Source organism: Stenella coeruleoalba, assembly GCF_951394435.1.
Source record: "Stenella coeruleoalba genome assembly, chromosome: 20".
Taxonomy (NCBI): Eukaryota; Metazoa; Chordata; class Mammalia; order Artiodactyla; family Delphinidae; genus Stenella; species Stenella coeruleoalba.
The window spans coordinates 55,067,958-55,079,395 of NC_137166.1; the positions used below are offsets into that span (position 1 = coordinate 55,067,958).

Consider the following 11,438-nt stretch of genomic DNA (forward strand, 5'->3'; position numbering starts at 1 on the left):
GTGGCGCAGGCTCCAGATGCGCAGGCTCAGCGGCCATGGCTCACGGGCCCAGCCGCTCCGCGGCATGTGGGATCCTCCCGGACCGGGGCACGAACCCGTGTCCCCTGCATCAGCAGGCGGACTCCCAACCACTGCGCCACCAGGGAAGCCCGAAGAGAGGATTTACACTGAAGAAAGAGACAAATGCCACACATCTGGGCTTTTTACAAAATGGTAAATTCCTAAGCCCGTTTACCAGCACAGCAGCTGGCTGTCACTTCAAACGCCACGGTGTTCCTTCACACTAATGGTGTTTCTGGAGAAACTATACCCGGTGTCATCTGACGAGGAGAGAAGGGCTTGAGGGGTCCAGAGAGAGTTTTAGGGAAGAGTTTTGGATTTATCTGTTCGAAACAGGACCCCAAGTTCACCCATTTGTTCAGTTACTTAAACGACATTCTGTTTCTGACTGAAGGGATGGAGGTCAATAGCACACAGCAGCCAATGTGGAAATTAAAAAACCCAAATATATTACATGAAAGTGGGCCAGAGCATGAAGGTGTGTAAGGTGTGGACACAGACCTGCCATGTGGGATGTGCCTCACGTCACAGGGGTGAGAGGGGACGGGGCAGTCAGGGAGAGTCATCGCTGGTGGGGAGGGAAGGCACCGTGGTTATCCGAGGCCCAGTCCTCCACAGGGACTCCCGGGCCTTCTTCTGCACCCACACCATGTCTCTCCCTCCCTGGTCAGACAGTTCACACAACACGTGCTGCAGATTCTCTTCCAGAACCTCCTGGGCACATAAGGTGGTGACAGGGCTCTACCACTCGGACGGTGCACGGTCCCCTCTTGTGTTCAGCTCCTGGCTGCATCTTGGGCTCCTCCGTGGCCGTGTTGAGCCTGAAAGAGCAGGATCCCGAGGCCCAGCAGGACGGAGCCGGCCATGCCCATCCGGATGAGGTTCTCCACTGTGTAGTCTTGCGGGTGTGAGGGTAGGGATTCTGGACGAGAGATCACATGGTCAGAGCAGATCCCAGTCACCCTAGACTCCAGGATGTCCACCCAGGGAACCTGCCTCTCCTTGACAGGACATGACCCTCGGAGCCCAGCCCCGTATCTGAGTGATTTCATCACCCGTGGGATCTGACTTGTTTTGTGGCGGGTGGATGGTGTCAGCTGCTCATGAGAATTGTAAAGTGAGGTTGTGAGTGAGGAGTTGGGGAGACACGAGCCCTTCTCCTGGGTTCTGTGTCCTCAATGCCTCCAATTCTCATATTACACCTTCTACACAGTTCCTTAATGAACCCTTCCTCTAATATGCCAGGTTCCCTCTGCTCTCCTCATTGGATTCTCTCAGCCGCCATGTGTTCTTTGAATTCAGAACCTGCTTTGGAATCACTTTGGAACAGAGTTGGCTGTGACCCCGGTGCTCAGGATCAGTGAGAAAAGTGGTCTCTTAAGACAGAAATAATTGAGTGCTGTGTGTTCTGTGTTCAGTCTGAGATTGAACCCTATAATCTTATTCTCCTACTTCTGGGAATTCCCACTGGTTCAACAGCTGAGGACCCAGGATCCAGTGATGAGACTTTGGAGTCAGGGGCCATTGAATGTCCTCCTCTCTGGAGGCCCACTGTGTCCCCTCATTCATTACTACCTCAGACATTTCTGGGGACAGAGCCCTGAGCTGACTGAGTCAGAGAGGACAGGGTCAGGGTCCCTCACCTGAGACCGCGAGCTCCAGGGGGGCACTGGCGTGTGACAGCAGGTAGGGGTTACTGCTGAGTGAGCTGTAGCACCTGTAGGTCCCATTGTGGGTTGAGGTCCCACAATGACGTCATGCATGACGCCAGTGACGTCATGCATGAGTGACGTCATGCATGAGCCCAAGATGCCATTTAATTGAGTGACGTCATGCATGAGCCCAAGATGCCATTTAATTGAGCGCCTACTGTGTGCAGGCTCGTGCTGGGGTCTGTGCATTCATCTCCTCTAACCCACCCCACCCATTTTACAGATGAGGAAACTGAGGCACAGAGAGGGAATTCACCAACCCCAGGTGACCCAGTCTGGAGGTGGTAGAGCTGGGATTGGAACCCAGGGCTGTGGGCTCCCTGAGCTGTCCTCCTGCCGCGCCCCGCCCAAGGTGGACACCAGCTTTGTGCTCTGGGGGCTTCTCATCTGCAGGGGGGCCAGTCCGAGGGTCTCATCTGGAGCCGAGGGTCCTTCCTTGTTACCCTCCCCTCCCCCACCACAGCAGGGACTGGGGGAGGGGCCGGCTGTGTGCGGTGGACTCTTCATCTTTCCCTTCCGCTCCCCGTACAATGCCACCACCACTGCGGCACTGGGGACAGGCCCCCATACAGTCACATCCTCAGGCGCCTCCCTGTGAGGCCTCCTCTCCTGGGGGGTCAGAGCCAGAAGTCAGAACTGAAGGAAATCTAAGCTCCGGGCCACGATTCTTTGCCTTTACACTTGGAGAAACTGAGGCCCAGGCAGGGGAAGGGGGTCCAAGTCATTGTCGCCAGAGGTGCGTGAAGTAAGGCCATAACTGAGCCCTGCCCCCCTGGGCCCAACACCATGTCCCACAGACCCTCACTCACCCGTCTGCGGGCCTGGCTCCGTGGGGGGAAGGGCCGCAACTTCAGAGCCTCCTGGGGGTCAGGACAGGAGGTTAGGGTTGGGAGCTGCTTCTCCCCACGTCAGCCCACTGCTCCTCCCCCAGGATGGGCCCCGAGGGGTCATTCCCTCTCCATGACCCCCACCCTTCATCCACCAGCCTCAGAGCTCCTGGTGCCTGTGGTCACTCCAGCATCTCTACCTGACTCCCAGCCCCCCCTGGGACACAAGCTGTGCTGAGATTGGGTCAGGATTTAGAGCAGCTGAGGACCTCAAGGGACAGGCCTGGGGCCAGGTGTCCACATATTGGGCAGAGGCCCCAGTGGCTCACCAGCTCTTGAATTGGGCCCTGTGTGTGGGTGGTGGTGTTCCCAGAGGATCCTGGGAAAATGCCTGTAGTTGGGTGAGGGGCTGCGGCTTCCCTGGGATCCCCCCTCTGCTCACACTCTGGTGCTGTCTCTGCTCTGGGGCTGCCCTTGGCTTTCCCCCTCCTCCTATCTGAGAAGTCTGGTGACGGGACGTGAGAAGCAGCAGGGACGGGAGGGCCTGGTTTCCCTCCGTCCCTCTGCAGGCTGGACCCCCTCCAGATCACCCTCCCTTGACTCTTCTTTGGAGCCCCCCTCACTCCTATCCTAGAAAGGGGGTCACCTTCAGAGCTGACAACAGGGACACAGAGGGGACAGGGCTGGGGCCCCTCACCTGAGACCGCGAGCTCCAGGGGGGCACTGGCGTGTGACAGCAGTAGGGGTTACTGCTGAGTAAGCTGTAGCACCTGTAGGTCCCATTGTGGGCTGAGGTCACGGGACTCATGGAGAATTCGGCCTGGAAATGCCCACCTCGGTACTTTGATCTAAGACGCAGTGGGGACTGGGCTGCCCCCTCCTTGGACAGAAGGAAAGTTTCCTTTGTGCTCCTTGACTGACACAGCAGGGTCACGTTCTCTCCTGAGGCCACCACGGGGCCCGGCTGCACCGAGAGGGAGGGCGTGTCAGGGAACGACCCTAGAGAGAGGAAGGGGGGTGAGGGGCTGTCTGCCCCCTGGTTCCGAACTGCGACTCAGCAGGGCCTCCCTGAGGCCCCTCATCTCTGTCTGTCTCTGTTTTCTCCGAGTCTCTCCCTCTCCCTGCCCACCCCAGTCTCTCTGTCTCCCTCCCTCCCTCCCTGGGGACCCCTCACGCCTGGTCCCAGCATCACCAGCTGGGGCTCCCCCGGCAGGGCCTGTGCAGAGTCTGGGTCCCTGACTGACCCGCTGGCTCCTCACCTGCCACCAGGATGTCCAGGGGGTCACTGGGGGCCGACCACTCGGAGGAGAGGTTGTGTCCACCGTAGCATCTATACCGGCCCGCGTGGGTGTTGGTCACCGGGCCCAGGGGGAAGTCGGCCTGAGAGAGCCCAGCCTGGGGCTGCCGGCCAGGGCGCTGGGGGAGGGCCTGTCTCCCCTCCTGGGACAGAGCGAATCTGTCATAGCCGACGTCAGAGCGACACTGGAGGGTCAGGCTCTGTTCAGAGGCCACGACAGGGCCCTGCGAGGTCAGGAGGGAGGGCTTCCCAGACACACCTGGGGGAAGACCAGCCCTGGGCTGTAGGGGCTGGTTCCTCCCATGAAGCCCCTTCTCCCATCCTGGTCCCCAGGCCTCACTGTCACTCACACTCTGTGTCTCTGTCCTGTGCGCCCCGCTCCCCCCTCACCCCACCCTCTCATCTGGGACAATCCTGGGAGAAAAGCATCTAATAATCTGTCTCGTGCCTCAAAAAGTACGTGAGGCCAGGGTGAGACCGCCTCACCTGGGACCAGGAGCTCCAGGGGGTCACTGGGGGCCGACCACACCTGGGGGGTGTCCCTGTAAAAGCCGTGGCATCTGAACATCCACCTGTGGCTGGGGGTCACGCGACCCACGGGGAACAGGGCGTGGGTCTGCCCACGGGGGCCTCGCTGTGCATCCAGGGTCCAGGAGGACTTGGGTTCTCCTTCCTTAGTCAGAATGAACCCGTCCAGTCCCTGCCTTGAGCGACACTGGAGGGTCACGGTCCCTCCCGAGGTCACCACAGGGCTCGGCAGGGCTGAGAGGGTGGGTTTGCTGTGGGCCCCTAGGAGAGAAGGAGGGAGCTTGTGAAATGGGGCTCACACGCCCCTTTCCTTCTCCAGGGCTGGGCTGTGAGAGGGACAAACCCCTGAGAGCAGACCCCCTTCCTGAGGGCAGAGCCTGAGGCTGGGACCCCCGAGTGTCCTCTCACCTGTCACCACCATCTCCAGGGGGTCACTGCTCTCTGACCAGCCAGTGGGGCTGAGATAGTAACAGTGATATCTCCCTGCGTAGTCCTGTGTCACGTGTGAGATGGAGAAGAAGTTGCCCTTGTCCGCGTGCTCCAGTGGGGCCTGTCTGTACCAGGGAGGTGAGCTTCCCTCTTTATGGAAACGGAACACCGGGGCCACCCGGGTCCCCTGACACCAGATGGTCACGGGGCTCCCCCAGGGGATCACAGAGCCTGGCTCAGCCCAGATGGTGGGTTTGGGGAGGGTGCCTGGATGGACATCAGAGGTTGCGTCACAAGACATCCTCACCCCCAGGTCCCCAGCTCTCAGCCGCCAACCTCCCAGACTCCCCCTCCTTCAGCCCAGAACTGCTGCTCCCCACCCCATTGCCTGGGGGTGGCCCCTTGTCCCCATGATCAGGAGGGAGGTGGGACACCTGGGTACAGACTCACGTGCCTGCTCCTGGGTCCTCGGGCCCACACTCAGCCCTGGAAGAGAGACCCCTGTGAGAGGTTCGCCCTGAATCCTGAGCAGCGCCTCTCCTACCCGTGAGCCTCCTGAGTCCTGGGGTCTCCTGACAGAGCAGCCTGGCTGTGGGGATGGGTCCGTCCCTGGCTGGGGCTTCCCCTCCCCCTCCTCCATCTCACCGAGGCAGAGCAGGGCCGTGAGGCTGGGGGTCATGGCGTCTCCTTCCTGTGGTCCAGGCGGTGCAGATGGAGGAGACCACGGTGCCCTCAGGACGGAGACCCAAGGGTGTGTCCACTGGGAGGCTGGTCCTCCGCGGCACGGGGCTGTCACGTCAGCAGCCCCACAGGAAGGGGAACTGCCCCTCCCCAGGAGGCTGGCTCTCATTCCCATGACAGACTCGGTGTCTTCCTGAGACGCCCCTTCCATATAAGGGTGACCCAGGCACGTCTTTCCCTCTCAGAGCCTCCGCGTCCTCAGCTGGTCCATCAGCAGGTCCCTGTGGGGTCCTCACCATGGACAGGAATCACCCAGGCCCTGGCAATGCTTCAGGGAGGTTGCAGGTTCTTGCTGCACCGCAGAGCTCAGATCAGCAGAGACACACGTTTAACATCTGCCTACAGCTCCGTGGAGGTCAGTGTGGCAATGAGCACAGAGGAGAAGTTCGGGGCAATAAGGAAGGAAACATGCCAGGTCCCCTGGCCCCAGAGTGTGGGTTTGCTTTCTGTCTCAGCCCCCTTCAGGGACTTCTCCCTTTTTCTTGAAACAGCATCCACCCCACCTTCCTGGGAAGAAGCCCCTGAGTCGTTCCTGCCTGCTCGGTGGCCCTTGATCCTTGGGCATTATCTCCTTACTGTATGCTCCTGTCTTTACTTTTATGGGACAGAGAGTGGGTCAGTGCTCTGACTTGGGGGACGAAGCTGATTTAATTTAAGTATTCCTCGTCATCCTCCCCCATGTGCCTTGACCCCTGAAGTTATGTCTCTGAGCCTCAGTTTCCTCGCCTTCAGCATGTTGTTTGGACCCCACTCTTCAGACAGTTTGTGGGCTCAGTGGTGCCAGGACATGGGTGGGACCCAATATTGGTTAATTTCTAACCAGTATGAGAGGGTGAAGGTGTCAGACCCCACAGTCAGGATGGATGACTGATGTGCCCACTCGCGACCCCCGTCTGCTCTGACACTGAGAAATGCTACTTATGGTGGGGTTTTGTTGTTTATTTATTTTTGGCTGCATTGGGTCTTCGTTGCTGCGCGCGGGCTTTCTCTGGTTGTGGCAAGTGGGGGCTACTCTTCGTTGCAGTGCGTGGGCTTCTCATTGCAGTGGCTTCTCTTGTTGCAAAGCACGGGCTCTGGGTGTGCGGGCTTCAGTAGTTGTGGCTCATGGGCTCTAGAGCTCAGGCGCAGTAGTTGTGGTGCACGGGCGTAGTTGCTCCACGGCATGTGGGATCTTCCTAGACCAGGGCTCAAACCCGTGTCCCCTGCATTGGCAGGTGGATTCTTAACCACTGCGCCAGCAGGGCATTCCCGCTGTTTATGTTTTTTATGAAATACATAGGCATGGTCTATTATAGGAGAAGAGAAATGCCAGTTTCTTAAATGGAGAAGGGACCACAACAAAAAAAAGAGGTGAAAGCTTAGTGACTACCAGTGCCTGAGTCCAGCAAGTGGTCATTAGAATAGAGGTTTCCACCTCTGTGTGGAAGGACAAGGACCTCAGGTCCTCACAGGCAGGGAGGGGTCAGGGCTTCAGGTCAAGGTTGGAATCGGTGTTGCCCCTCCACCTCGTTTGTGGCCAGGCACTGGGATATCTCTGCCCACTGACCCATCCCCGAGGTCAGCACTGAGCTGTGTCCTGTGTGTGGTTGTAAAACAGCTTCAATTCATTATAATTGTACATGGATATCTGTCCCACCTGTGAGTGTGAGGCTCACTTGGGGTCATCTCTGCCAGGTACATGCCTAGTCAGATGCTGAGTTTGAGAGAGCAGATGCTGTGGGGCAGGGCAGCCACAAGAAGTCACCCATTTCATCTCTGAATGTCAGCACAGACCTGGGAGAAACTCTCTATAGAAAATCACGTGTCTGGGAGCTGAGCATTAGGAATGAACATAAGAGATAAATCCTAATACTGAGAAAAAGTGCTAAGAAGACTATCTGCAGAGCTAGTAACTTGTATTATCCTATCCAAGGAGATAGAATACTAGGAATATATGAAACATTTTAATTTAAGCATGTTTACACATCTGAAAAATTGAAGAAGGAAAATAAATTCTGGAAACAGCAAAAGGGATTATATTGCAGAAGTATATAGGATTTTAGCAATGAATTAGGCAAACACCTTACAGGTAAAAAATAATACTTTCATTAATACACTCAAGATATTCTTTCCATCAAGGAGAAGATACAGCTGAAGAGCCAATTATGAACTTGGAATACAATAGTGAGGAGTTTGTTTAGGATGCAGTACGGAGAGACTGGAATTAGAAAGTTGAGGTAGATGAGGAGTAGAAAGAACAGGGCCCATGGATATCGTGAATTTCAGAATGAAATCAGTGAGGACAATGTCTGCGACAGTATGAAAGGCCAATTGTTGGTCTTTTACAGAGATGTAGCAAGAACTTACAATTGCTAGGGTGCACGTGTCTATACGTGAAATGTGTCTTGCTATTTCGCAGCAAAGGGAAGGAAATTGAAGGGGGAAAACGCCAAAAGATACGGGGAAATACAGTCAAGGAATTAACTGTCAGTGAGGCCTTCTATACTCACCCAAGTTATCATTAAGGGGCAAAGGTGAAGGGGTCAGCAGGGGAGAAATGCATACATGTGAGAGACCTGGGCGTGTCCGACCTGCTTGGACTCACATCTCCTATGTTAAACCTTCATGTCGGGCTCAGCGTGTCTCCCACAACTGATTATGCCTGTTTTCTATTTACGTCTAATGTGAATGTACTGGGGTTTGGGCATCACAATTCCACTGAAACCGTGGCATAAGATTGAGGTGGAAATTACTATGACCTACAGAATAGAAGGACCTCAGGGTCATCTGCGAGGTGCCACAGTTGGCTCATTCTTGTGAAAGTTGATGCTGTTCCCAACTGTGTATCCAGTTCATTCAAACGGGCATCTTGAAGTTGGGCATGAAGGGAGTATTTACCAAAGCAACAGGTAATGTACACAAATCAGAACACTGAGAAAAAGGGATGTTTTCATAGAGCTGGTTTGCCAGCTCACCACCTGGCTGTCGCTTCAAACACCTTGCGCCCATTCATAAATTTATTTACTTATTTATTTTTGGCTGCGTCGGGTCTTCAGTGCTGCGCACAGGCTTTCTCTAGTTGTGGCAAGTGGGGGCTACTCTTTGTTGCAGTGCGTGGGCTTCTCATTGCGGTGGTTTCTCTTGTTGCGGAGCACGGGCTGCAGGTGCGTGGGCTTCAGTAGCTGTGGCACACGGGCTCAGTAGTTGTGGCTCACGGGCTCTAGAGCACAGGCTCAGTAGTTGTGGCACACCGGCTTAGTTGCTTCATGGCATGTGGGATCTTCCTGGATCAGGGCTTGAACCCCTGTCCCCTGCATTGGCAGGTGGATTCTTAACCACTGCGCCACCAGGGAAGTCCACCTCGTGCTCATTCAAACTGATGGTATTTTGGCAGAAACTCTTCCGTGTATCATTTTAGAGGGGAATAAGCCTTGAGGGGGTCCAGAGAGGGTTTTCGGAAATGGTTTTGGATTTATGTGTTTTAAACTAGACCTGAATTTCACCCATTTACTCAGTTGCTTAAAACATTCTGGTTCTAGGCTGAAGGGATCGAGGTCAATAGCACACACCAGTGAGTGTGGAAATTAGAAATAAAGCAAAATATATTACAAGAAAGTGGCAGAGCATGAAGGTGACTTTAGGTGTGGACCCAAACCTGCGATGTGGATGTAGCCTCAAATCACAGGAGTAAAAAAAGAAGGGGAGTAGTCAAGAATAATCAATAATGGTAAGGAGGGAAATTACCACACTTGAATTACGGAAGAGTCTCTACAGCAAGAACCCAGGCATTTCCTGCATGCCAGCATTGATACCCCGTGAAATTCTCAGCAGACAGTTCCCTCAATTCATACTGCAGATCTGCCTCCCAAACCTCCTAGTCATACAAGGATCGAACTCACCGAATGGTGGGTTTGTTCCCTCTGTTTACCTCCTGGCTGCATCTTGGGCTCCTCCGTGGCCGTGTTGAGCCTGAAAGAGCAGAATCCTGAGGCCCAGCAGGACTGAGCCGGCCATGCCCATCCGGATGAGAGTCTCCACTGTGTAGTCTTGGGGGTGTGAGGCTAGGAACTGTGGAAAAAGAGGTCACAGGTCAGAGCAGACCCAAATCACCCCAGGATCCCTACATGTCCACTCAGGTCACCTGCATTCCATTAACAGGTTGTGACCCTCGGAGCCCAACCCAAAATTGAGCATTTCTGCTACTCATCACTGTTGGCGTCTGACTTATTTTGTGATGGACTGAGAATGTCAGTTACCCCTGAGAACAAAAAAGACAGGGTATGGGTGAGGAGATGCAGAAATGCTTAAGTAATCTCTTTGATCTTGAATGAGTCTCTGGAACGAAACATGCCAGTCCCGGTACCTGGAGGTGAGCATCTCCAGTGTCTCATTTGCATCTAATCAGGAGGCAAAGATGAACACGTGGGGTTTCAATTTGTCCTGAAAGGATGTGGACCTGAAGTGTCAGGGTTGCCCTTATGGCCTCAGTTTCCCGCGATGTCACTCCATAGCCGTCCCCAGACTGGTCGCCCGTCAGCCCAGACCTCCTCTTCTCCCCTCAGGTGATGGGGGTGGTGGTTGTGGAGCTGCAGCAGGAGGTGTGGGGACAGCTCACTCACCTTGACCTGGCCCCATAGGCCCCGACACAGCCCTGGGCTTCTATGTGGCAAGAACACATAAAACAACTACAACATAAAGGGGTAAGAATAAAGAGACCTATAGATTTGTAAGGGTTCTACATTTCCCTTGAAGAGGTAAAATACTAGCTCTGTCTTTACTGTGTAAAGTTAGGTATGTACCTGATAATCTCTAGAACAGCCCCTTCAACAGCAGTCAAAGACTTACAGTTACAGCACCAATAGAGAAATTAAAATGGTATGCTAAAAATGTTTTTAAATCCCAGGAAAGGGTAAATAGAAGAACAAGAAAGAGAGGGGACAAAACTTGAAAAACATAAAATGACAAACCTAAATAACAGTGTTATCAGTAATAATATTATATGTAAATGGGCGAAACACAGCAATTAAAAGAGCTTGTAAGATTGGTTTAAGAAAACAACCACCACCTACACTATGAAGTCCATAAGAAACTCACTTCTTTTTTTTTAAAATAAATTTATTTCTTTCTTTATTTTTGGCTGTGTTGGGTCTTCATCACTGTGCACAGGCTGTCTGTAGTTGCGGTGAGCGGGGGCTACTCTCTGTTGCGGTGCGCCGGCTTCTTATTGCGGTGCGTGGGCCTCTTATCGCAGTGGCTTCTCTTGTTGTGGAGCATGGGCTGTAGGTGCGCTGGCTTTAGTAGTTGTGGCGTGAGGGCTCAATAGTTGTGGCGCACGGGCCTTGTTGCACGTGGGATCCTCCCAGACCAGGGATCGAACCCGTGTTCCCTCCATTGGCAGGAGGATTCCCAGCCACTGCACCACCAGGGAAGTCCCAGAAACTCACTTCTAATATAACATGTAAATAGGTTAAAAGTAAAAGAGTGAACAATATGAATGAACCTTGGAAACATTATTCAGAGTGAACTAAGGCTGACACAGAATGTCGCATTTTTGTATGATTTCACCGACACGAAAAGCCTAGAGTAGCCAGACTCCCTAAGGCAGGAATTTGAATGGAGATGACTAGTGCCTGGTTCTCAGGGGGCATGGGGAGTTCTTGCTTAATGGGTACAGAGCTTCTGTTTGGGATTATGAAAATGTTCTGGAAGACGGACAGTAGTCATGATTGCGAACATGGTAAATGTACTTAAGGCCACTAACTTCGCACTTTAATGATGTTTCAGTGGTGGTGAATATCATGGTGTGTATATTCTACCACATTAAAAAAGTAGAAGGATGAAAAATTACTATGCAAACACTAATCA

General features: G+C 53.8%; 1 protein-coding gene and 1 pseudogene across 14 annotated transcripts in view; one reads left to right on the forward strand and one right to left on the reverse strand.

The window, feature by feature from the left end:
* The window catches only part of CDC42EP5 (CDC42 effector protein 5), a 231,634-nt gene that overhangs the window by 42,511 nt on the left and 177,685 nt on the right, over positions 1-11,438 (forward strand). For 2 of the 13 annotated variants that reach the window (XM_079906965.1, XM_079906956.1), the window contains exon 4: positions 5,797-5,949. The exons of the other annotated variants lie outside the window; for them this stretch is intronic. The gene's annotated coding sequence lies outside the window, so the exon portion shown is untranslated. The remainder of the gene's footprint in view (positions 1-5,796; positions 5,950-11,438) is intronic. 13 annotated transcript variants of the gene reach the window in all.
* Positions 837-5,535, reverse strand: LOC307178482 (leukocyte immunoglobulin-like receptor subfamily A member 6; annotated as a pseudogene). The gene is made up of 7 exons: positions 5,499-5,535; positions 5,304-5,339; positions 4,833-5,120; positions 4,383-4,685; positions 3,859-4,155; positions 3,297-3,598; positions 837-982 (listed from the first exon to the last, which is right to left on the reverse strand). The product of its transcript is annotated as a leukocyte immunoglobulin-like receptor subfamily A member 6 (transcript).